This window comes from Dipodomys spectabilis, unplaced genomic scaffold (genome assembly GCF_019054845.1).
Source record: "Dipodomys spectabilis isolate Male_0828 unplaced genomic scaffold, ASM1905484v1 ptg000053l, whole genome shotgun sequence".
Taxonomy (NCBI): Eukaryota; Metazoa; Chordata; class Mammalia; order Rodentia; family Heteromyidae; genus Dipodomys; species Dipodomys spectabilis.
This window is the reverse complement of record NW_024870730.1, coordinates 13,804,784-13,832,540: the sequence shown is the minus strand read 5'-3', so window position 1 is coordinate 13,832,540 and position 27,757 is coordinate 13,804,784. Positions and strand designations below refer to the sequence as shown.

General features: G+C 36.7%; 1 long non-coding RNA gene across 1 annotated transcript; it reads right to left on the bottom strand.

Annotated features, from left to right (window-relative positions):
* Positions 1–8,598: 8,598 nt before the first annotated feature.
* Positions 8,599–12,980, bottom strand: LOC122107722. Its single transcript, XR_006147408.1, has 3 exons — positions 12,871–12,980; positions 12,183–12,185; positions 8,599–8,610 (listed from the first exon to the last, which is right to left on the bottom strand). It is a non-coding gene; the product is annotated as an uncharacterized LOC122107722 (long non-coding RNA).
* Between the last annotated feature and the right edge of the window lie 14,777 nt (positions 12,981–27,757).

The following is a 27,757-nucleotide window of genomic DNA, read 5'->3' as shown; positions in this document are numbered from 1 at the left end:
GCTAGCTATTAGAGAAGCCAAAATTGAATTGTCTTAATGCTTTCTTCCTGTTCATATTAATTTCAAATTCTCCTAAAGTTCTTTCTTAATTTGGTGGGTGCCAAGCTACATAGAAGTGAATTTTATTTGCAAAAGCATCGAATTTTTACTAAGCCTTCATTTGGTGATAGGAGGGAGGGAAGAATGAAAGGACCTACTTACTAATAACTCCTGGTGACTGGCAAGCCACATCAGCCCTTTTATCTGCTCATTAATTGACTCATTCTATGCAAATTGTTGTTGAAGGAGGAAAAATTGGATAATTGTAGAATTCCTATACTTCATCCCTCACTCCATCCTTCCAAAAAAGAAATCAACAGAAATGGCCTGGAAGTTTGAGCATGGAGGCTATCCTTTGTTCTGACAGGGTCTTCCAACTCTACTTGCCTTTGCTTTGTTGTATCTCCTAGGTAGCATGAGGGTTTCCATGGGAACGTAGTAGAAGTTTTCATCATTCTGACTTACTCTGATAGATCTTCCTCTGGGTGAACTCAGAGGCACTTTTCGTGATGTGGAGGCTGTGAGGAGATGTCTTTGAATCCACTGTCCTTGCATGGAATGGACTACTGTGGAAGGAGCAAATGTTCTTGCAACACACACTCACTGAGGGCACGGAACAACTTATCAGGAAAATCTGGGGTAGAATATAATTACAAATTGGCAATATTTAATGTAGCTATGTCAGTCAGCAGCACTTACAAATATTGATCTGCAGATCTACACTTGATAAACAAAAATGTGATATCTGAAGTTAATATACAAATACACAAACTTGCAAATATATATAAAATAATATACAGTACTATTCATGAGCTGTTTTATTTTGTATAGTTTCAGTTACTCGTGATCCATCCAGTCCCAAGTTATCAAACAGAAAATTCCGAGAACGAACAAGTCCTAAATTTTAAGTAGTGCATCATTCTGAGTAATGTGACGCCATCCATCTTCATTCTTGTCCATCCCTAGATGTGCATCATCTCTTTGACATGGTCACATCCACACCACACCTATTACCTACCCATAAGTCACTTAAGTCACTTCATAGCTGCCTCTGTTATCAGGTTGATAGGATATCATAGTGCTTGGATTCAAGTAACTCTTATTTCTTCTAGATCCAAAACACAAGAGTAGTGGTGTCAAGGAGACAGCTGGGCAGAACATTTGGAAGGAGAATTTAACTGTAGTACTAAGTGCAATGCTTCAGGGCATAAAGAACAAAGTAGAGCTCATATTGGGTTTAGCCCTCCTGTCGTTTCAAACATTTACTGGAGTCTTGGCATGTATCTTACGTGGGGAAGAGTAAACTACTACATAAAATTGCCATTTGACAAATGCTAGCCACTATGCTACACATATAACACACACACACACACACACACACACACACACACACAATCTAATCTAATCCACACAGCATCTCTATGAGACTGCTATTGTTTTATGCCCACACACAAATGAAAGCCAGAGTTCACATAGGACCATGTAACAATGAAAAAGAAAAACTAAGTTTATCTGAAGTGATACACCATACCATTGATTCTTACTACGGATACAAACAAAATGAGAAAGACTCTAAAAGAATATTCATCCTGGAAAAACTTTTAAAAGCTAAAGCTATGCAGGTATTTATTGGAATATATTGAGAAATGGAAAAAAACATGACATTGATAGTATTTAACTGCTTGATCTATAAAAAAGACAATTTTGTATGATTTACTTATATGACTTCACCATATCATATAACTCATGTAGAGATACTCACAGACTGAAGAACACATCTCAGAACACATTCATATTGGGGAAACCCCTACATTCCCCATGAATCATGCATTTTTGTGGTGAAAAAAAGAAAAGAAAATAAGCAGAGCAATGTAAGTTTATTTAAAGTCTGTATAATTAAAGCAGAAGTTTCAATGAACCAGAATGAAAGTTTTACCATTTGGAGGTTACAAACTGGGGACTCTTTGTGATTAATTCATCAAATATGATTAAAAAGCTGATCATTTGACATGGAATGCCCAGACTATTAAAGAAGATAATAGGGGACAGGACAGAAAAATAGGATCATTCAAACAGGCCTAGGAGAGACAAACTTCTCTGGACACTTTTGGTTGTAATCATATATAGTTTTCTATGCATTGGTTTATGACTAAATTAATTAATACAATGAACACAGTTCTTTTATTATATGCACATGGGTAATTTAAGCTGTTTGTCATTAAAAATCCTAAAGTAAAAGAGCCTCTTGAGTTCTGTGGTTACTATTTATGCTGGTGGCCAAATGTATCAAAATTTTCTGTCTTTCAGACTCAAGAGAGTGGAAATAAAATTTCTGATGCCTTGTTGCTGGGAGAGGCCTGTAACTAATTTTGGACATTGACTTGTGAATAGAAGGTATGCCTATTACTTCAGGGCTAAGCTAATGTGGGACTTCCCAGAGCTCTTTTCTTCCTCTAATACAGTAGTTGACAATTTCTAGTACAGTCTTTTTCTGAGTCTAATCTCAGGGAGAAAAATGACTTGGAACAAAATTTCTAGACCATCCAAAAGGATATATAATACAAGAGACTAAGTTTATTGTAACCAGTCATCAAGAATTGGGAATTGCTTGTTATAAAAACATACCTTCACTTATCCTGACTGATACAGTTGCTTTAAAAGAACCAATTCCCATGGTGAAAAATAAAAGTGGGATCTCTCTAATGCAGACATTTCTCTTTTTTTCCTTTTCCTTTTTTTTGTCAGTTGTGGGGCTTGAACTTAGGGCCTGGAAACTGTCCCTGAGCATTTTCACTCAAGGCTAGCTCTCTACCACTTGGAACCACAGTGCCCACTTCCTTTACATAGTTGATTGTTTTCTTTTTTGGTACTGGGGATTGAACACAGGGATGTTGCAAATGCTTTGCCACTGAACTGCATCCCAGCCCCTAGTGCAGATATTTCTACTAGTTCTGATAAAAGATTGGCTTACAGAATAATAAATGAAAGTGCATATAGCAACTCTTTATTATCAAGGAGAATCTTTTATGTCTGTTTTCCACACAAAGTACCTCCTAACTGAAGGAAAGCCTTCACAAAGGTAGGGTAGAGAGCTTCATTAAAAAATATTTCAGCCAGGTGCCAGTGGCTCATACCTGTAATCCTAGCTGCTCAGAAGGCTGAGATCTAAGGACTGCAGTTCAAAGCCAATCCAGACTCCAATTAATCACTAAAAAAGCCATAAGTGGAGCAGTGGCTCAAGTGGTAGAGTACTAGCTTTGAACACAAAAGCTCCAAGAATGGCACTTTGGCATTGAGTTCAAGCCCCAAGACTGACACACTCACAAATGAAAACACAGAAGAAACAAAAGCTCTACCTGGGAGATCTTTTTCTCTGTCTCTGTCTCTGTCTCTCTCTCTCTCTTCCTCCTCCTCCTCCCTCTCCCTCCCTCCCTTCTTCCCTCTCTCCTACCCACTCTCCTGGTCTATCTCTCATATACCGACATTTTATCATGGAGTCAAATTATCTGCATTCACAACTGTCATTTAACCTTGCAACATTAGCATGATAATGCCTAGAATAATATTATAATATAATTCCATTATAATCTATTGATTTAGTCATGATAGTAGCTTATTATTTACTATTCTTATGCTACAGAACATAAAGAAAAAAGTTAAATCATTTGTTTGTTTTTAATTAAATTTTTTCTGGCACTGGGGTTTGAACTCAGGGCCTTGCACTTGCCTGGCTTACTTTTTTAAGCTAGTATTCTATAATATGGCCCAAAGCTCCAGCCCTACTTTTTTGCTGGTTATTTTGGAGATAGAGTCTCCAGAACATTTATTCCCAGGCTGACTTCATATCTTGATCCTTTGATTTCAGCATCCTGAGTAGCTAGGATTACAGATGTCAGCAACCAGCACCAGACTTACAGTTAAATCTTAATGCAAGAAAGAGACAAAATACATGTCTAGAGCACTAGGGAATTGCCTAAATGAGCTACTTCACTACTTCACACCATGGACAATAAAATAATACTAGTGATGGAGGAGGGGTTGGAAAACTGATTTTGTCAACTCCATGACTTCATCTGGAAGGTGAGCCAGCTTTAGTGCTGTTTCCAAATGAGATTTTTCATGAAAAAAAATACCCATAGTTAGAGATGTGTATCTGTAATGTGATACAACACTCCACACAGCTTTCTGTTAAGATCCTTGAATCTCTGTAAATAATGCATATCATTTCCATTCTACTAGATAAGATTTGCCTATTTATCACCTGATGCCAATGGTATATGCCATTTATACCAATTGGTAGAAAATTGCTATTGAACCACATAACACTGAAGACTTGTCACATTTCAGAAAAAACTGCATCTTATTGTGATACTCTGGTATCTGTAAGATTCAAAGTACTATTACAGGTCAGATCATGCCTAGCTGCTATGTGAGGCATGGAGCATATTGCACAAAACCTAAGATAACATCTATCTTAAGAAAACATTCATCTTAAGAAAAAAGCATAGAATGAAACATAATATATTCTATTGACAAGACATGCACAGAGAGAGAGAGAGAGAGAGAGAGAGAAAGAGAGAGAAAGAGAGAGAGAGAGAGAGAGAGAGAGAGAGAGAGCCTTCATTCTTGCTACTTGCTCACAATTCCTGCCAGCAAAAATCTTTGACCATTGCATAGGTGATTTATGCAGCTCTGGTAATGCTCAGACACTATGCAAATTCCCTGCTTAAGAATGCTGACCTTCACAGCACCAAACCCAGGGCTAGTAATCAGAAATTCCCTTTCGATCTTGCAGGAACAGTTACATTGTAAAGCCTGTCATTCTGCAGAGGGAACTACCATTTAACTGTCATTAATATGGCTTTTAGGATTTCAATTGCTGAGCATATAAAATAATTCTTAGTAGCAGGTAATTGTGGTTTATAATTTGTTTCTTCCGTTGAATGCTCTACTGTAAGATTCTGAGTCTTACCTATTGGTATTGATTCTGCGTTCTCAGGTTGGAGAAAATGGTCAAGAATAAAGGATTTGTTGTTGTTTGTTTGTTTTCATTGGTGGGGTTTGAACACAGGGCCTGGATACTATCCCTTAGCTCTTTTTGCTCAAAACTAGCACTCTGCCACTTTGAGCCACAGTTCTACTTTTTTGAGTGGTTAATTGAAGATAAGAGGCTCACAGATTTTCCTGCCTGGGGCTGGCTTTGAACTGTGATCCTCAGATCTCAGCCTCCTGACAAGCTAGGATTACAGGCGTGAGCCACTAGCATCTAGCTAAAAAATAAAGTTTTATTTTTTAATTTACTTTTATTGTCAACCGAATATGTTATGTTTCACTCTATACTGGTAGAGTGCTAGCCTTGAGCACACAGAGGCTCAGGGACAGTGCCCAGGCACTAAGTTCGAGTTTCAGGACCAGAAAAAAAATTCAACAGGTTTTTATTTTCATACATGTATATAGAATGTATTTCTACCATCTTCCTCTTTTGCCTCTCCATTTGCCCTCTCTCTTCCCACTAACACTCTCTCTCACAAGATGTTTTATATTTTTGTCATTCATATTTTCAAGCATATACTATTTGGTCAAAGAAGTTTCACTGTGCAAGCACCTGTTACTCTGTCAATCATATTTACCCCTTAATTACTCTCGCCTTCCCCTGACACCTTTTATTCAAGTCTTCAGTGTTTCTTTATGCCCTCTTCCCATATGCATTTCCATATTCTTGACCCTCTAATATTCCTTCCTGTAGAGTCCCCACAAGAAATTCAACAATTACAAGTGTATTCTCTATATATGTGTATATGATGCTATATGTATTCATATATGTTTATCTTTTAAGCCTGGATTCTACATGAGAGAAAACATGTGACCTTTGTTCTTCTGAACTGCTTTATTTCATTTAACACGATGACCTCCACTTCTATCCATTTACTTGCAAATGACATAATTTTAGAGTCTTTCTTACAAAACAGCATTTTGGTAGATATATGCTACTTTCGGTCATGGGGCTTGAACTCTGGGCTTGGGCGCTTTGTCTGTGCTCTTCAGCTTAAGGCAAGCGCTCTACTGCTTGAGCCACAGTGCCAGTTCCAGTTTTCTAGTGGTTTATTGGAGATAAGAGTCTCATGGAGTTTCCTGCCTGGGCTGGTTTTGAACTGTGATGCTCAGATCTCAGCCTCCTCAGTAGCTAGGCTTACAGGCATGAGCCACTGGCACCCGGCTTATATGCTTCATTTTTAAATGCATTCATCAGTTATGGAACCTCTGGAGTGTGTCCATAGGTTATCTCTCTCCTGTGAATAGAGCTGCAATGAACACAAGCAGGTAAGTTTCTGCTGCACTGTGACTTACGTTCTTCAGGATGCATATCCAAGGGGAGGCGGTCACTAGATTAAGTGAAATTTCTCTTTTTAGTTTTCTAAAGATTCCCATACTGATCTCCACAATTATTGCACTAGTTTACATGCCTACCCGCAGGGTGTTAGAATTTCTTTTTATCCCAAAACCTTTCTTGATGATGGCCATTTTGACTGAAGTGAAATGAAACCTCAATGTCATTTTGATTTGCATTTCTTTTATGCCCACCGATGTTGAACGTTTAACCATGTATTTATAGGCCATTTATGCTTCTTTCAAGAAGTGTTTGTTCAGTTTATTTGCCCATTTATGGACTGGGTTATTGATTCATTAGGAGTTCAGGGTTTTTTTTAGCTCTGTGTAGATTCTCCATTCTTTTTTTTTTTTGGTTATGGGGCTTGAACTCTGGGCCCGGGTGCTGTCCCTCAGCTCTTCAGCTCAAGGCTAGCACTCTACCACTTGAGCCTCAGCCCCACTTCCGGCTTTTTCTGCTTATGTGGTACTGAGGAATCAAGCCCAGGGCCTCAGGCATGCAAGGCAAGCACTCTACCACTGAGCCACCTTCCCAGCCCCCTTTGTGTAGATTCTCTTATCAGATATATAGGTAGCAAAGATTTCTCCCATTCTGTAGGTTGTCTTTTTATTCTAGTGACTGTTTCCTTTGCTGTGCAGAAGTTATTTAGTTCAATGCACTCTCACTTGTCTATTCTTGCTCTTATTTGCTGGTCAGTTAGACTCCTATTGAAGAAGTTATTATCTATGCCAATATGTTCCAATGTTTTTCTTGTACTTTCCATAGTACTTTCAAAGTATCAGTTTTTACATTAAGATCTTTGGTTCATGTTGAATTGATATTAGTACAGGGAGAGAGCCAGAAATCTAATCTTCCACAAGTAGAACTTCACTTATCCCAACACCATTTACTGAAGAGGCTTTCTCTAATATATATTTTGGGTTCCTCTGTCAAGAATCAGATGGCTGTGGCTGCATGGGATTCCTTTTGGAGTCTTCTATTCTGTCACATTGGTCAATAGGTCTGTTGTGGTACCATGCTACTTTAATTACTATGACTCTATAGGATAGTTTGGTGTGATGATACCTGTAGCAATGGGTTTTTTTGTTTATTTGTTTTGGCTAAAGACTGCCCTGGCTATTCCAGGTGTTTTGTGCTTTTATATGAATTTTAGGATTTTTTTTCTATTTCTGTGAAGAATCACATTGGGACTCTGATGGGGACTGAACTGAATCTGCAGATTGCTTTCAATAGTATAGCTCTTCCCATGGTATAAATTCTATCACTGTTTTAAAATGACTTTATCTCCAGATAAGAGTCTAGGAACTAGGGTTTCAACATATGAATTTGAGAGTATGTCATTTCCCATAATATTTAGCAATAAAAGTATATGATAGACTCCTTTTGATCTAGTACCCAAGGTTTGGACATTTCTATTTGTCAGTATATTAAAGAATTGAAGTTGGGGGTGGGTGTAGTATGAAATGGGCTTCTTCAGTGAAGTCTATAAAATCATGGTATACTTAAAACACCAAGACTTCTTCTGTCCAAGGCAGCAATCACCAACCACATATGTCTGTTTACACTTGAATCAATCAAACTTAAAAAAATTTAATTCAGTTGCTCACTTATAGAAATTGTATTTTAAGGGATTAGAAGCGACTTGGGTTGAGGCTACTACACTGGCAGTGACACTAAACATTTCCATTTCCCCCAGTTGCCCCTGGACTGTATAGACATGACTTATAACCTCCTGTGTGTGTGTGTGTGTGTGTGTGTGTGTGCGCACGCGTGCGCGCACGCACTTCAGTCCTGGGGCTTGAACTCAGGGCCTTGGCACTGTCTTGAGTTTTTTGCTCAAGGATAGCACTCTATTACTTGATCACAGCTCCATTTCCAGCTTTTTGCTGATTAATTGGATTAAGAATCTCACAGACTCCCCTGCCCAAGCTGGCTTCAAATCCCAATCCTCAGACCTCAGCATCCTGAATAGGTAAGATTACAGACATGAGTCATTGGTGCTTGGCAACTTGGTCTGCTTCAAACACCAAGACTTTTGCTGTCTAAGGCAGTAGTCACCAGCCACATATTCCATTTTAGCAGTATCCTCAAGTGAGCACATTTTAGTTCCTTTCTCGTTGCCTTCATCATGGTGAACTCAGTCTTCACTGATGTTTTCAGCCAATACATTTACTCTTCATTCTCTTTCCTCCTAACTCTACTTGAGTGCCTTTTAACTTCTTGGTTCTGTTTTTCTCATCTATTTTTTCCCTTTGGTTTCATTCTCTCTTATCCTTTTCTCTGTTGAAATGGTAGGATTTTCTCTAAAAGATTTTACCAAACAATGAGAAGTCTTCTTTCTTTTTTTTTCTTTGTTGTTCTTATTTTTAATGTGCAGTGTGAAGTTTAAAAACATAATATTCTTCTTCATGCAGAAATATTAAATTTTACAAAGAGAGATTTCCTTAAGAAAATGTGATTAGCTGAAAGGATGTCCACAAGATTCCCTGGCAGGCAGGGAGGCAACAGCATTCAAAGACCCACAGGAACAAATAACACCCATCGCATCCTCTATTCACATAGCAGTGATTACGTAAATTGCTTAAATTGGTTATTTGCATGTATTTCTCTAGAGTATAATTTAACTTTACCAATATGGTCCTTGTGCCTATAGGTAACTTCTGGAATTCCAGCATATCACTGGTTCTAGAATTATTTTCAATATTATAATTATGAGTAATTGAACAATATAGTAACTATATGCATATTCTTTAGTTATTAATAAAACAGTGGTTTGTTACTATCTCTAGTGACTATAATCTCATTGATTTCTGTTGCTTGCTAAAAACATTTATTTTACAAAAGAAAATAAGTTTTAATATGATTTATTGCAGTTGAAAAAAATAATAAAATGCAAGAAAACTTGAGATAGTGAAAATAACTTTATGCAATGATAATAACAAGTATTATGTTCAGTATCAACTAATTATAAATATATTTATGAATAAAATTATTATTCTAATAGATAAAATAAATCAATTATTTTATCTATTGCATAAATGATATAGAAAAAGAAGTACTGTGCTTATTGGAATATAAGTAGAAATTTTAAGTTTAGAATTACCTCCTTATTATGTGCCTTTAGTTTAAAAATATTCTATATATATAATAATATTTTAAACCTGAAAAATTTGGTAAAGGCAATATTGCATCAAAAAACATAATTTTCCAAGTAAATGTATTTTAAAAGAAAATCTACACTAAGATGAACAATGGCATTGTGAAAAAATATACAGCAGTGAACTTTTCTAAGTATTAGACTATATAATCATAAGGTAAGCAACAACATAATTTGGAGTAGTTTGACTAAAGGTGACATCAAATTATTTTATATTTTGAAACATGATTTAAATTTTTTCACTGTCATGTACAACAGAAAGCAATGATATAGAAAATAATTTGTCTCTGTTTTTTCTTTATGTTTTTATTGCTATAGAAATTAAGTTGTATCTCTGTTTTATTATATTTTTTGTATTCAAAAACTAAAGTTCCAGTCTTATACTTCAGGCATCTCTTTTGTATTATTTGTCATGAATTAGAGATGTTTAGAGACCTTGCATATGTGTGTATTGTTGCTGGGCTTTTGTTTGTTTTTACTTTCACTTTATTTTAGTTTTTCTGGCTTTTTTTTCTTTTTTAATACTTCCGTTTACTCTTGCTGGTGGTACTAGTCATTATAGTTTGGATTTAAATTTCCTCCAAAGACCACATGTGAAATGTTTACTTGGTAGAACATCTAGGAGGGTTTGGAAGCGCTTAGGTCATTGGGGACATGGCATTTGAAAGGGGTAGACAGATAGCCCTGACCCTGTTTGTCTCTGCACTTCCAGCAGTCTTCATAAGTAACAGATTAAATCCACCACAAGCATTTTCTAGTCTCATAGGACAAGCCCAAAGACAATCATCTGTGTTCTAAAGTCTCTGAAATCATGACTTCTTTTAAGTGCACTTTCTTAAAATCAAGCAAAGTCTAGTAACACAAGTTACTAGCAACTTACTAACACACTGACAATTGAATGTGTTTTCCCAATGTTTGTGACAAAAGTTTAATTCCTGAAGAAGCTTCAGATAGAAATCTAAGCACAGTCTATTCTGGCAACTATATCACAAATGGTGAGTTTATGGACTAGACTCTGTTCTTCATGTTCTACACAAAATATGCATTTCTATCACATGGACTAAAGCAATGGACATGAGAAGAATAAAATAATATTTTTATTCATGATAACCACATACTAGAAATGACCCTAATGTTTTTTTGGGTGGAGACTTAAATAAATAAAAACAAATAAATCCATACATAGAATATTTCCAAGCAAGATTAGCTGAATGATATGTATTATAAAAAGTTTATACACTTTAAACATGTATATACCTCAAAGAAATGATGGATTAAAAAATCTCAAAAGAATATATAGATTAATTTTTATTAATATTCTACCTGTGAAATAATACAGAGATGGAAACAGATGAGCAGGTGTAAGTTAGGAGGAGTAGAGTTCTCATGGTAAATGTGGCCATACCTGTGAAGTATCAGGGAGTCCTGTGTGTAGGCATAGATCGTGACATTGATTGTATCATTGCCTGTAGTCACATAATGAAATTGTACACAGCTACACATATACAGATGTAAAACAGGAAATGTATCACTGGTGACATTTAAATAAGCTATATAAATTATACAGTTGTTAATTTTCAGGTTATGATTTTACATTATTAGTTATGCAATTATGTTATTGGGAGGGTGATATAAGAGGGTTTTACATACCCCACTGGATATGTTCTTGGGCCTTCTTGAAAATAATTATTGCAAAGTAAAGAGGGGTTTTGTTTAAAATCTATAACAAAGTTTGATAGTTTCTACATTGTATGATTTTTATCATTTTTCATGCTTAATGAACCTCTAGTAGTTCAACTTCCTGTTTTCTCTCTCTCTCTCTTTCTCTCTCTCTCTCTTTTGCAAATGGTCTTGGAAAATTGCCAGGATAACTGACTCTCCTTGGGGAAGACTTATTGGTAGAGAAAGCCGAGACAGGGGAATTTCAAGGACCAGAAAAAGGTGGCAGAGGAGGTAGAATGGTAACTTAGAACAGGTGGCTTCTATTTCTTTTTTATCAGTAGTTCTGTTCATTGTTAACAGCCACAGTTTCCTCCTTGTATTCTGAACAATTTTGTATTAATTCAATTTAACTTGAAAAAATAAAAATCAACCAATTTCAGAGTCTGTATTCCAGGCAGTCCACTGTGGGAAAATTATTGTCACTTAGGAACAGAGGTTTTCTATTTTAGAATCTGCATGTGATTACATCTAACACAAAACAATCTGAGGGTCTATTATGTAATACCACCCATCCTTTCTATTTTACTTGAAAGCAATCTCAAGAAGATCTAATTTTGCCTGAGTTAAAAAACCAGGTAAGGTAACACAGATGCCATGATCACATTGAGTAACAAATTGCTCAGATGTGAGAAAGACCTCATTCAAACGAGACAATCAGGAGCAAATTTGGGAGGGAAACAACAATTTTAAGTAATCGTAACACATGAACAGACCTTCACTGAGGAGGAAGAAAGAATTTCTGGAGAAAGTCACTCCGTATAAATGCACACAAGCATGTCAAAAGTCTGTGTTGGGAGAGAAAGATTACTTCAATTTAAGATTATTTGGGGCTAGAAATGTGGCTCAAGGGGTAGAGCACTGGCCAAGCAAGCACACAGCCTTTGAGTATAAACCCTAGTCATTGTTAAAGAAGTTATAGGAGGAAGTATCTAAAGAAAGCACTAAAAAACTGTGACATGTCCAATAAATTTTAATCTAATCCTTTTTCTATTCTAGAATGTAGAAATGTATGGGAGCAAAAGATTAAAATATAGAAAGATAAACTGGAAGAACAATTCTGAAATTTGAACCAAAATAGAGGATAAAAATAAAAAACTATGCATTTATAGAATTTATCTTTAAGTCTTAATAATCTTTAAGTCCTTTTTCCTGTTCCCTCCTCTCAGCTTCCCTCTTATATGCACATGTATATACCATATGAGGGGTCAAGAGCATACAGTCATCTAAAAATGATGTGACAAATTAAGAAAAGGTCCTTTATTTTTTAAAAAAATATTTTATTGTGAAGATGCTGTACAGAGGGGTCACAGTTACATGAGGAAGGCAATGAGTACATTACTTGTTGATCATTGTTAACTCTTTCCTTGTTGTTGTCCCTCTATCCCTTCCCTCCCCCACCTCCTACACTCCTCCCTTCAGATAGAAATCAAGCCCACCCAAAGTTGTAAAGTTCGTTTCCAATATACTGTCCTGTGGGTATCATTGTTGCAATGTATTAAGAAAAGGTTCTTTGTTTCTTGAGTCCTATTTACTGTGTCGTACTTCATTGTGTTTTGAATTTAACATCTGCCTATCAGGAAGACCATATGCCATTTGTCACTCTGATCTTGGCTTATTTCGCTCAACATGATTTGTTCTAGCTCCATCCATTTCCCTGAAAATGCCATTATTTTGTTCTTTCTAATGGCTACATAATATTCCACAATTTTTGGATCCATTCATCTGTAGTGGAGTGTCTGGGTTGTTTCCATATCTTGGCTATTATGAACAGGGCAACAATGAACATGGAGGTGCATATGTCCTTGTATCCTGGTTCCTAGTTCTCAACAACAAAGCAGACTGCAGAAATTACTCATATACATGAAAGCTGAACAGCATACTATACTGCATAACACCTGGGTCACAGAACAAATTAAAGAAAAAATTAGTAAGTTCTACAATTCAATGAAAAATAAAGCATTTCACAGGGGCTGGGAAGGTGGCTCAGTGGTAGAGTGCTTGACTTGCATGCCTGAGGCCCTGGGTTTGATTCCTCAGCACCACATAAGCAAAAAGAAAAAAGCCGGAAGTGTTGCTGTGGCTCAAGTGGTAGAGTGCTAGCCTTGAGCTGAAGAGCTGAGAGACAGCGCCCAGACCCAGAGTTCAGGCCCACAACTGGACTCTCCCAAAAGAATAATCACAATGGAACCTCTGGGACACACAAAAGCAGTCCCAAGTTCATTGCTCTGAGCACACACATCAAGAAAATAGAAGCAAATCAGGTAAATAATCTTTTTATTTTATTTTATTAATACATTTTTATTGTAAAAACACTGTACGGAGGGGTTACAGTTACATGAGCAAGGTAATGAGTACCATTCCTATCAGGCATTGTTGCCTTCTCCTTTTTCTCCTACCATCCCTTCCTTCCCCACCTCCCCAACTATACCCCCATCCCTGCCCAAATTGTAAAGTTCGTTTTCAACATAGTGTCTTGTACATCTCATTGTTATCCCTAGTTAAGCATTTTGCTTTTTCCCTTCCCCTCCCCAAATTAGAAAAAAATGTATATACAAGATGCAGGGCACCAGAATCAAATACAGTGAAAACGGGTTATGCTGTGAGGGAGAAACATACCAAAGAAACAAAAAAAAATCACATAGTACATTGTAAATACGTTAAAAACAATAGCAAGAAAGAAAAAAAACCATTTGTGTCCCTATCTTGGGGTTAATTTCGCATAACATCATCTTTTATGGTCATATGTACATAGCTTTTGACCTTTCCTGCTTGTCCTAGACTTATACTAGTTAATGCAAATAAGGGAAACCATGGGACCTATGTTTCTTTGGGCCTGGCTTACTTCACTTAATATAATTTTTTCTATACTTCCATCAGAAAGAATGACATCACCCCATTTGTTAGGAAATGGAAAGACTTGGGTAAATAATCTTATGATGCAACTAAAACTGTTAGAAACACAAGAAAAAAATTGAACCCAAAGTTACTAGACAGAGTGAGATAACCAAGATAAAAGCAGAAATTAACGAGATAGAGAATTAAAAAACTAAATAAAATTAATGAACCAAAATGCTGGGTTTTTGAAAAAAATCAGTAAAACTGATAGACCCCTTGTGAAATTAACCAAAAGAAGAAAGGAGACCCAAATCAGTAATATGCCACAGGAAAAATTACAACAAACATTCAAGACATCCAAATGATCATAAAGAACTATTTCCAAAAAAATCTAAATTCACTAAAGAAGGAAAACCTAGCAGAAATGGACAAATTTCTAGAAAAAATACAAATTGCCAAACTGAAAAAAGAGAATATCAATCAACTAAATAAGCCAATAACTTACAATGAGATAGAGGAAGCAATCAGAAGTCTTCCAACAAGGAAAAACCCCAGGCTCAGATGGATTTACCACAGAATTCTATAAAACCTTTAGAGAGGAACTAATACTCATACTTCTCAAGCTCTTCCGTGAAATAGAAGCAGAGGGAGCAATTCCAAACTCATTCTATAAAGCCAATATCACACTCATGCCAAAATCAGGCAAAGATCCAACCAAAAAAAAAAAAAAGGGAGCTACAGACCAATCTCTTTGGTGAACACAGATGCGAAACTCCTCAATAAAATTTTAGCCAATAGAATCCGGAAACATATCCCCCCAAAATCATACATTATGATCAAGTAGGCTTCATCCCACAGATGCAGGGCTGGTTTAACATATGTAAATCAATAAATGTAATTCATCACATTAACAGATCCAAGGTCAAGAACCACATGAATATCCCTATTGATGCAGAAAGAGCTTTTGACAAAATATAACACCCATTCATGTTAAAAGCTCCGAAGAAAATAGGAATAGAAGGAGCATTCTTTAAAACAATAAAAGCCATATATGACAGACCAATAGCCAATATCATACTAAATGGGGAAAAGTAAAACCAATTCCCCTAAAATCAGGAACAAGCCAAGTATGTCCACTCTCTCCACTCCTCTTCAATATAGTTCTGGAATCCTTAGCCAGAGAAATAAGGCGATAAAGGACATTAAAGGGATCCACATAAGGAAGGAAGAAATTAAACTATCCCTATTTGCAGATGACATGATCTTATACCTAAACAACCACAAAAACTCCATTTCCAAACTCTTAGAACTAATATATCACTTCAGCAAAGTAGTTAGATACAAAACTAACCCAGAAAAATCAGTTGTCTTTGCATACACCAACAATGTACAAGCAGAAAGGGAAATCAGGAAAACAACCCCATTCACAATAACCACAATAAGAATAAAATATCTTAGGTTAGGAATTAACCTAACCAAAGATGTAAAGGACTTATTCAGTAAAAACTATAAAAATCAAAAGAAAGAAATCAAAGAGGACACCAGGAAATAGAAAGGCCTTCCATGTTCTTAGATAGGCAGAATCAATATTGTGAAAATGGCCATACTGCCAAAAATAATATACAAATTCAATGCAATTTCCATCAAAGTCCCAATGGCATTCTTTACCGAAATAGAAAAAACAATCCAATAATTCATATGGAGCAGCAAAAGACCTAGAATAGCCAAAGCAATTCTAGGCAAAAGAAACAATACAAGAGTTATCACATTACCTGATTATTATGGCTCCATAGTAGAGCCAAAAACAGCTCGGTATTAGGCTCAAAGACCAATGGAATAGATTAGAAGACCCAGAAATAAAACCACATACTTACAGTTAGTTGATATTAGACACAGGAGCCAAAGACATACAGTGGGAAAAATATAGACTCTTCAACTATTGGTGCTGGAAAAACTGGGCGGCCACATTTAGAAAACTGAAAGGGGAAAAACAATGAAGAAGGCAATAATGCCTGATGGGAAATGTACTCATTACCTTGCTCATGTAACTGTAACCCCTCTGTACAGTATTTTTACAATAAAAACATATTAAAATAAAAAAGAAAACTAAAAGTGGATCTCAACCTGTCACCAGGCACTAACATCAACTCAAAATGGATTAAAGATCTCAACATCAAACCTGAAACTCTGAAACTACTGCAGGACTGAGTAGGAGAGACACTAGAACTTATAGGCACAGGCAAGAACTTCCTGAACAGAGTCACAGGGTCACAACAAATTTAAGAGAGACTTGACAAATAAAAATAAATAAATAAATAAAAAGTTTCTGCACTGCTAAAGGCATATCAAACTAGAAAGACAGCCAACCAATTGGGAGAAGATATTTACCAGCAATATATCAAAGGCCTAATATCCATTATATACAGGGAACTGAAGAAACTAATCCCTCCCAAATCTAACAAACCAATCATTAAATGGGCAAGAGAGCTAAAGAGAGATTTCTCAGAAGAAGATATAAAAATGGCAAAGAAACACATGAGGAAATGGTTATCATCCTTGGCTATAAAAGAAACGCAAATATAAACAACCCTGAGATACCACCTTACTTCAATCAGAATGGCCTATATCCTAAATTCAGATGACAAATGCTGGTGGGGATGTGGAGAAAGAGGAACCCTACTTCACTGTTGGTGGGGATGTACACTAATACAACCACTCTAGAAAGCAGTCTGGAGGTTTCTCAGAAAACTAAACATAGACCTTCCCTACAACCCAGCTGTACCACTCCTAGTCATCTATCCTGAGCAACAGGAACAAGAATACAAGAAGTATTCTTTCCTCTAATCAGTAAGCACCATTTATTTTTATGTGTTTGGCCACTTTTGAAATTTGTATTGGTGTTCCACTCAGATGCACATCTTAGTTTGTGAATGGCTCAACAGTGGCTAAGAGGATCATGTGGTATATCAAGAAAATAAAATTTGCAGAAAGTTTGTTTCTTTCTCTTTGTTGACTTTAGAATCAGCTCTTGAAAAGCAAGTTATTCTAATAGCAAATAGGCTTCTGGAGTAATCCTGCCTGAGTTTCAGTTGTGCTAATGCCACTTGCTAACCATTTGACCTTGTAAACATGGAGTTTAAGAAGAGTGCTCATATTGTCTAGATGTGATGGCACATATCTGTACATGGTGTACATGGTGAGACTCTATATCAAAATTTAAAAGAAAAAATAGGAGAAAAGAAGGAAGAGGAAGAGGTAGCACGGAGGCTCGTACCTTTGATAATAAACTTTTTTTACTTTGGAGATAGAGACAGGACGTACATGTTAGCCAAATCTTGTCTCAAAGGATGAGCAAGGCATGATGATGTATGGTGGTGCTCACTTGTGGTCCCAGCTACTTGGAAAGCATACTTAGAAGAACCATGGTTCAAGACCTGCTCAGAAAAGAATACGATTACATCTGAAAAATAATTAAGGCAAAAAGGGCTAGGTACATAGTGGTAAAACACTTACCTAGCATATGCAAGGTCCTGAGTTCAAACCACAGAATAGCAAAGACAGGAGGAAGGGAAGGAAGGATGAAAGAAGAAAAGAGGGAAGGGGAAAAGAAAGGAAAGGTAAGGAAAAGAATATAACATATGGAAGTGCTCATTAATTTTCCATCCTTGAGACAAAGAAACTCACATTCAGAGGATATTTCCAAATTAATAAAACCACAACTACCTAAAGGGAACAGACTACCAAAAACATAGAAATTCAACTCGTCAGTTGGCTTCTGACACTTGAGATGCTCACCAATTTGATATCTCTGCACCCGGGTTTTGGAAGCTTATAGTAAAGTGTGGAAAGCAGCACGAGACATTCTATAATGGAAATATATTACTACTCTCTATCCCTCTGGAGAATGCATATATTCAGTTGGTAATCTGGTCTCTGCTCATGAGCTCATTGCTCACTTAGCACCACGTTTGACAGCTCCTGATGTCAGCACCCTGGACAGCTTCTTGCCACGCAGACTTTTTAGGAATTTAATTTAATTATCAAGGTGACGTACAGAGGGGTTACAGTTACATATGTAAAGTAGTAAGTACATTTCGTGTCAAACATTGTTACCCCCTTCCTCATTTTTCTCCTACTTTCCCTCCCCACAATGCCCCCCCCCAAGTTGTAGAGTTCATTTCCAACATGATGTCTGGTGAGTATTGCTGTTGCTGTTGCATTGTTTCATCCTGTGTCCTTTGTCTCACCATTTTGTTGTTCCCCTTCCCTTCCCTAATTCAGATAAATATGTATACAATACACAGGGTACCAAAATCAAATACAGTGACAAGGGATAACCCATAGGGAAAAAAAGAAGAAAAATTCAAGAAAAAGAAATAATTTCATATAGTACATTAAAAACAACAACAACAAAGAAAAACTTCTTGTTTCCATATCTTGGACTTCATTTCACTTAGCATCATCTTATATGGCCATATGTCCATAGCTGTTGAGATACTGTGATCCTCTTCTAAGCCTATCCTAGACATATACTAATTATTACAAATGGGGGAAACCATGGAGCCTAAGTTTCTTTAAAAAAAATTCTTCAGCCAGGCACTGGTGACTCATGCCTGTAATCCTAGCTACTCAGGAGGCTGAGATCTGAGGATGGAGGTTCAAAGCCAGCCCAGGCAGGAAAGTCCGTGAGACTCTTATCTACAGTGGTTACTAGAAAACCAGAGTGGTGCTGTGGCTCAAGTGGTAGAGCACTCGCCTTGAGCTGAAGAGCTGAGGGACAGCGCCCAAGTCCAGAGTTCAAGCCCCACAACTGACAAAAATAAATTAAAAAATTAAAAAAATTCTTCAGTAAAATAATTGTGCAGTACTTTCTGCTGTTCTCCTGCATTTTAAGTATGATATGACCATGATAACAATTCTTAAACACTTCCTCTAATTCATTATCCATAAAGTTTCTTTTCTATATGCCCATTAGAAAACAGCAAAATGTAGATTATAATGGCAAATTTTTTTTTTAATTTTATTTTATTTTATTTGAGAACATACTGTACAGAGGGGTTACAATTACATGGGCAGGATAATGCATACATTTCTTACCAAGCATTGCAGCCTCCTCCTTTGTTTACCCTTCACCTCCCTTCCCAGCCTCCCCCCTCCCCCCCACCCAATCATACCCCCCCCCCACCGACATTGTAAAGCTGGTTTTGACATGACATTTTGTACTTCTCATTGTTGCAACAGGTCCCCCTGAATCCTTAAACGACTTGTTTGTCCCCGTCTCCTCCACATGTTATACTGACATCAAATATAGTGAAAGCGGGGGTTACACTGTGGGGGAGGGACATACAAAGCAACAAAGAAATAATCTTATAGATGCATTAGAAACACATGCATGAAAGAAACAAAAACATTAAAATACATATTTGAGGGTTCGTTTTCCTAACATCACATTCTCTGACTTTTTCCGCTTGACTCATACCTATACTAGATATTGCAAATAAGGGAAACCATGGGACCTATGTTTCTTTGGGCCTGGCTTACTTCACTTAATATAATTTTTTCCAAGCCTTTCCATTTCCTAACAAATGGGGAAATGTCATTCTTTCTGATGGAGGCATAGAATTCCATTGTGTATATATACCACATCTTCTTGATCCATTCATCTACTGAGGGGCATCTGGGTTGGTTCCATATCTTAGCTATGGTAAATAATGCTGCAATAAACATAGTTGTGCTGGTAGCTTTAGTGTGGCCTTGTTTGTGATCATTTGGGTAAATGCCCAAAAGTGGGATTGCTGGGTCATTGGGGAGCTCTATGTGGAGTCTTTTGAGGAACCTCCATACTGCTTTCCAAAGTGGTTGAACAAGTTTACATTCCCACCAACAATGAAGTAAGGTTCCTTTCTGTCCACATCCCCTCCAGCATCTGTTGTTGTTAGAGTTCTTGATTTTTGCTGTTCTAACTGGAGTGAGGTGATATCTCAATGTTGTTTTGATTTGCATTTCTTTTATGGCTAGGGATGTTGAACATTTCTTCATGTGTCTATTGGCCATCCTTCTTTCTTCTTCAGAGAAGCTTCTCTTTAAGTCTTTCGCCCACTTACTTATTGGGCAGTTGTTTCTTTGAGGATTTGTTGTTGGGTGGTTTAATTATAATGGCAAATTTTAACATGAAACTGAATACCTATTTTTTAAATGATTCTGGTGATAAAATGGAAACAGTCTATTGTTCATTGTTATCTTACTCATATATAGCTTTATTAGTGACTATAATTACCTTATATCATGACCAAAATGTTAATCTTAATGTGGAAGATTGAATATGTAGAAATTAGTTGCAAAGGAAATTATCTCATATAAATCTGAATGCTCACTGGATGTAAGATTTGATTCTGGCCACTTTGCTACGATACAAATAAATGGAGGAGGCCAGTGCCCCAAAGCAAGGAGAAGGTTGGCAGGAAACTGAGAGAACAAATGCAAGATAATAAATTTTCTTCATTTGGAATTTGGGTTGTGAGTAGAATATTTATTATTTATAAATGGAGAAGTGGATATGATAAGATATGATTTGATATGATAAGAATTAGCAGAGCGAAATATTGTAATGCCACACATCTGTTGGTCTGAACTGTTTGATTAGCTATGGCAAATCTTTTCATATAAGCATATCTATTTGTGAGTTTTTAAATCAACCACTGAAGTGAAAGCATACATGTAAATCTCTAATAAAATATATGGATAAATGAACTAGACAGTGCGTAAAAGAAAGGAGGGGGAACAGGAAGGAAAGGTAGGAGATCAAGGGAGGAAGGGAGGAAGAGAAAAGGGAGAAAAAGATGGAAGAAAGAAGGAAGGATTTTACTTGAATAAATCTTCCCCTTTTATTGTAGAGAAATCTTGGTAGCAAAATGAAATAAGTTTCTTCATTATCATCCAATTTCATACACACATACATACATACATATATATATTATATATATAAAGTGACTTAAAGCACCAAAACATGTCAAACACTGTGCAAATTTAAAAGTTGTGGATGACTTGAAGATTTTCTTTGAGCCTTAAGATTTTCATTTCTTTTATGTATTGATTGCATTGATAAAGTACACAATTGATCATTTCCAAGGCTAGTGATGTCTAGATAAGATCGAATGCTGAGAGGTTCTCCAACATTCCTGTAACTTAGAAGAAGCTGCCTGTGCCCAGCTATGGGAGTGAACACTGCAGGTTTGTGTCCGTGCACTTGAGTTTCTCTGCTGTTAAAAGTTAGTGAGGTCTTGTGGGAATAGCTAAAATGAAAATTAAAGAGGATCCATCATTTACAGTGCATAAATGTCATCCAGTGAGCCACAGCCCAGTTTTAAGGGAAGATATAGACAAAAAAAATCATGTAGACAGAGTTTATGTCATTAATTTCATTTGGGAGTTTTAGCACTTTCTTTTTCTGGTCATTGTCCTTTGGAAAAGAATTTAAACTCACTGATCTGGACCAGAGTTATATTAGCCCATCACTGTGAATATTACATAAAAGTATGTTGTGAAAGCACTATATAAATTTTCAATCATTGTAGAGTTAGTATATGCTCAGAGGGTGAGCAGAATGGTAAAGGTAAAAATAGAACAAAATTTCTTTGCACTTGTGTTGAATGATACAATGCTGTACAAATCTAAGGCCCTATTTTGTATCACAGCCTATGCATATATATGGGAGATTTTGAAATACCTGGACTAAATTTCCATCACAGATTCTTATTAATAAATACAGAAAAAAAGTACTGGAATAATGAAATATTCTGCTGCAGGTCTTCCATGTAAAGTTCATAAGTGAACGTGTATTAAAATGTGTGTGTGTGTGTGTGTGTGTGTGTGTGTGTGTGTGTGTGTGGCATAGAATTACATAGCTGGTTGAGTACATGTGAATGTATGGTGATTTTATAACTCATGTATGTGTCTGTGTGGGCTATGTCTTTTGTGCATGCGACATCTGTGAGTGGTTGTGATATGTGTATACTCAAGACATTGTGGGTCTTACACACCTGTCATGTGCGTAGTGTGATGCTGCATGTGTGCATGTCTGATAGAGGCTAAGGTTAGACACAAGTGTTCTCAGGACTAGATTTCTATGCATTCATTTTTAAATTTCTGGTGTCATAAGTTGAATTTTATTCCTTTCTACCTATGTCACTGGGCCTGAATTTGCCTTGGCCCAACACTAGTAAACAGGAAAACTATAAATTAAACATTAAGGTTTGACCTTTCTTTTCCCATTCCATAAAGGACATATAAAGGCTAAATAACAAAACTAGGGCTGAGAGCTTTTAAAAGAATCTGTACTTTTTTTTTTTTTACCACTTACATATTTCCCTATAAAACATCCTAAACTCTTTCACCTTCTCACTATAGGATATTTAGTTAATTCATATAGGATTAAAAATTAAGAATTTAAAACACAATTGTTCAACCTATGTCCATATTCCTACTAGATAGACATTAAAGTGATATATAGCTTTAACTCTTCTCTTCATTTTTATTCTTATTCTCTGGTTGATTTCCTGGAGTAAATAACTATTGATGAAAAACTTTACAGCATAAAGTAGTAAAATGATGTACTTAACACTTCTCGCATTTAGAAAAAGGTTAAAGTTGTTTTAGGATGGAAATGATTGTCCTTTTTATTTTTAAAAAATTGTATTTCTGAAAATTATGTCATTCTGATCTTAAGTGGCACCCATTTAGCTTTTATGCAACAATAAGTATCAAATTGAGGTAGAAAGTACTTGCACACACTTTGGTTCTCATTAGAGATTTTTAGAGGACATCATGAAAAGTGTTCAATAGAGAATATGATTCAGTCTGTGCATTTATTTGAAATATTAGGCCAACTAAATGGAGCTATTTTGCTGATTCAGCTACTGCATAGATTGGTAGGTTTGTCCTTACTATTTTACAGCATCGAAGACCAGGTGCTTTTGGGAGTAACAAGACTAATGACTGACATAATAATTTCCAAATCCCTAATGCCTGGAGCAATGCCAGAAAAAAAGTCTTCAAAATAAGCCAGCAAAAGTATTTATAGCTTAAGAATTTTTTGCTATGAAAAATTTGTAGATAATACTGTGTATTTGTTATGAAACCCAATATTTTCTATGTGGAACTTTCAAAAGAAAAGCTAAAGATCAAATTCTTTCATCTGAATTCTTTGCTTTCCATTTTTTAAAAAAAAATGTTAGTGTGTATGTCTAAGCATGCACACATATAATACTTTGTAGTGTTATTTTATCTGATTCTTTACTTGTTTCTAAATATTACTATTGACAAGCATGCCTTGAGATTAAAATAATTTTCCAAGAAGACAGAGAGACAGAGAAAATCTTTTCTACATCCTTTCATGTACAAATTGATGATCCTTCATAAGCTAAATGAACAAATTTTGTATTCCTTTATTCAGTTTAGTACAAAAGGTCTTTACAAGAGAAAGTCTGTCTACTACATCTCAGTGACAACATAATTTAGCAAGCCCTATCAGTGGAATGCAATATCAAAAGAAAAAAATCATCAACTATAACCTAGTAGGCAGAGATAAAGAATGTAGGCCAGGGGAAAAACAAAATTTGTATTTTTCATAAGGCAGTTTTAGGAGGTCTTCTTTTCTTTCTCCTGACCATCCCTTTGCCTCTCAGTTGAATCCTCAAATTTCTATGGGTCACTGGCAGCTTTAATAGAACCACACATTATTAAGACATCTAAAAGTGTATAATAATTCCTTTATTTTATCTAAGAACTCATCTACCTGAAGTTCACCCTATTTATGTAACTTTGCTTTATAATTGGCTTATTTAAACCAGGATTTGCTAAGAACCACACACTCAATTTCATCTCATTTGATTGTATGCTTTTGAAATTCCTTAAAAAAAATCTGGTCCTAGGACTTAAACTTGGGGCCTGGGTGCTGTCTCTCAGCTTTTGTGCTCAAGGCTAGTGCTCTACCACTTTGAGCCACAGCCCAATTCCCAGCATTTTGATAGTTAGAGTCTCGTGGACTCTCCTGCCCCAGCTGGCTTTGAACTCTGACCTTCAGATCTTAGCCTACTACTTATAGGCATCAGCCATTGGTGCCTGGCTCAAAATTTTTAATCTAGGAATGCCTCCCTCCCCTCCTCCTTAAAATAGCATTGATATATTGAATGAGCAAAGACAGTAATCCTGCAAGGTTTCCCATCTCTTAGATTTGTCTCATCATTGCTTCATAATTTTGTTTAAAACTTATTCCTAATAAACTGAATATCGGTGTTCACCTGTAACCTTAGCATTCAGGAGGCAGAGGCAGGAAGATCATGAGTTTGAGGCCAGCCTATGCTACAGGGTAAATTCAAAGCCAGTCTGGGCTATATAGCTAAACTCTACTTTAACAAACAATAAACAAACAAACACCAACCAAGTCCAACAAGAACACTTTCCTCTGCCACAAGTATTTCTTATAAACTAAAAGTTAGAGGAAGACTATTTTATGGAGAAGCAGGGACTTTCACATGGCCTCACCCGGGATGGGGACCATCTGAATCTTCCACTCCATGAAGGCTGATCACTGGATTCAGATGGTGACTGCCAGAACCATTCATCATAAACATATATATATATATATATATATATATATATATATCCTTCCAAAATTCATTAATCTGGAAGATGACTCCAGCTATGTTTATACTTTTGAAAAATAAATTATCGTTAAAGAATATGAAGACATAGGTTTCCTAGCAAAAGAGTCAGGAAAGGTTTATCTGTTGCTAATTTTAAATTTCTTTCACCCTCTTATCCTATCCCCAGAAATATGCTATACCATGTACTACCTCTAAAGTCAACATTGGTGCTCAATTGAAGATGTCAGCATGGTAGGAAATTAAGAAGGGAAGAATTCCTACGTACAACCTCACAGAGCAAAGATTGCCTCATGCTTTTTGCTCTATTGCCTGTGCAGTGGCCTTCATTTTAAAGGTGTTTTATTAACACTGGAGATTGAGTTAATCACTTCCTCCACTTGTGACAATACACTCTGAAAACAATTTAGTTTCCAAATGTGAAATAGCTGTTAACTATTAAAAATAGTTGTTGTTTATCCTCAAAGAATGTCACCAGCTCACGGGACCAACAGTAATGATGGAAGACAGTAGCACAGAGAGGTGCTTTGGGCTAATGTTTCAATAGTTTGAAAGAAGCCATAATAATGAAGCAACAGTCTGATTCTGCCAAAATACATGAGCTGCACAATTATTCAGTGAACATTTGTCTCTTCAATACACTGCATCAATTCCTGATGTTGTTTTATTGTCCCATGAGGCATATTACTGGGTCTCAAGGGTGGAAAAGAGCTAGAAGAATATTAAGCCAGAATATGAAAGATGGACGTTCACCATGTGCTCAGCAGCCTGGAAATTATTGTTTAATATTAATTTATTAGATGATTGCTGAGCCAAAGGACATAATATCCATTATGTAAATGTTCCGTCATGGACACTGTGCCCCAACACTTATTAATTCCAAGCTGGATATTGAATGGCATGCATCCAAAACTAAACATGTTCAAATAGACAAGTACTTTGCCATGAAAAAGCAGGACCATCTAGTAAGTAGTACATTATGTCCTACAAATGAGAGACTACTTTTTCTTGAACAATATTAAAAGCTGAAGATAGGAAAAGTGAGAGCAGACAGAAAGGTCAGCGGGAGACAAAGCAAAGCAGGTGGTGGGAAAAGATGAACATTTCACTACTACTCGTGAAGGACCATTTGTCCTCTGTCTATTTAAACAACTGTCCTAAAGGTTAGCACCATCCCTTGGGAAGAGGGAGCTGTGGGTTCTACTTTGCAAGGTTTTCAAGGGTTTAGAAAAGAAATCATGTACTCTGAAACATTAAACGCAACAGTAGGAGATTTGTGTAGCATTCATTGGTTTATCTGCTCTCCTAAGCATTTTCAAAAGTGAATGTGTGACTCTGTAATGTAGTCTTTAGTTTTATAACATTGACCTAACAACCTTTTTTTTGTAGAGTAGCCCACAGAGAGTAAAGAGAGTTCTCTATTTTATGAGTGTTCCAGTAGCTCTTGTCATGTAAAAATTGCCTTCCTTGTTTCAAAAACTGTACATTTTCTAAATGACCAGTGTCAAGAAGGCTTGTGCCCTATTTCCTGTACTGAGGCTTTTCTAACTTTGTAGAGTTCACCATAGTGTTTAACATAGGGCAGATGTCTATGAATGATTGTTGAATGAACACACAAGAAGATGAAAGGTTTCAATAAGTATATGTTCTGAGAAAACCTTTAAGCTTGGATGGTGACACTATAAACAACTTGGTCCTTTCACTCATTTCCCGACCAATGGAAACTAATCTTTCTGATCATAGCTATCAATGGGAAGAGAACAGGCTATATAGAAAAAGTATCTCAAACAAGTTGTCCTTAGGATTCTTATGAAGAGACCACTGAATCACTGTGACCTTCTTACGGGCAACATATGTTTGTAGAAAATAGATACAGCGGTGTAACCTAGCAGGAAAGAACAGCAAAGAGAAGTTTCATTTGTGGAGGAAGAGTCGATTCACAGGCTGTGTGACTTGCCTTAATTCTCACATGTTTTCTGGAGAGGAGAGTCCAGTCCCTGAGATATAGTCCCAGACACCTGCTGCTGTCCTCTTCCCTGACTGCTTACAGACTCTGGTCAACGGGGGTTCTGTGTTTTGTCTTCTGAAGATTTCTGAGGCTGGATCTTTCAGCTGGATCTTCCTGAGCCTGGCTGCCTTCTGCTTGTTTTACTGAGAACCATTCTAAGTATCTACCACAACCCAGAAGGTGAGTTCCTGGGGCTGTGGCCTGCTCTGATCTGTCTTTTTTTTTTTTGGTCTGTCATGGGTCTTGAACTCTGGGCCTGGGCGCTGTCTCTCAGCTCTTCAGCTCAAGGTGAGGGCTCTACTACTTGAACTACAGCTCCACGTTCAGTCTTCTGGTGGTTTATTGGAGATCAGAGTTTCCTGGACTTTCCTGCCTAGGCTGGCTTTGAACCATGATCCTCAGATGTCAGCCTCCTGAGTATCTAGGATTACAGGCGACCGGCGCCTGGCCTTTCTCTGATCTGTCTTTAGAGTTGCCTTCTACTGCTAGGGACTCCACAGTGAAACAAGTATGAATCCCTTCAGGACCATTTCTATCTTATCAGCCACTCAGGAGAGCAAAGCTGTCCGGGTTGTGTATTAGCTGTGTCTTTCTAAGCTTGGGAGTGATTATGATTAAACACTGCCCCCCACCCCCCACATACTCACACAAAAATTCTGGACCAATCTTCCAAAAGCTTTCAGGAGGAGATCTTAGGAGAAGGTAAATCAGAGAGCTCCTGAACATCTAGAAATCAATAATGTTCACAAACACAAACCCTAAATATTATTAGTATTTAAAAAATTACAGTAAGATGAAGTATCTGCTAACTAGTGGCCAATGTCTCTAATTTTGACATGTCATTCCAGAAGCAAGAAGTGTAGTTAGGAAAGAAGAGTGGGCAATAAGAAACATAAATGGAAAAAGACAGTGAAAGTGGCAGTCACAACAATTAGCAATGACTTTAT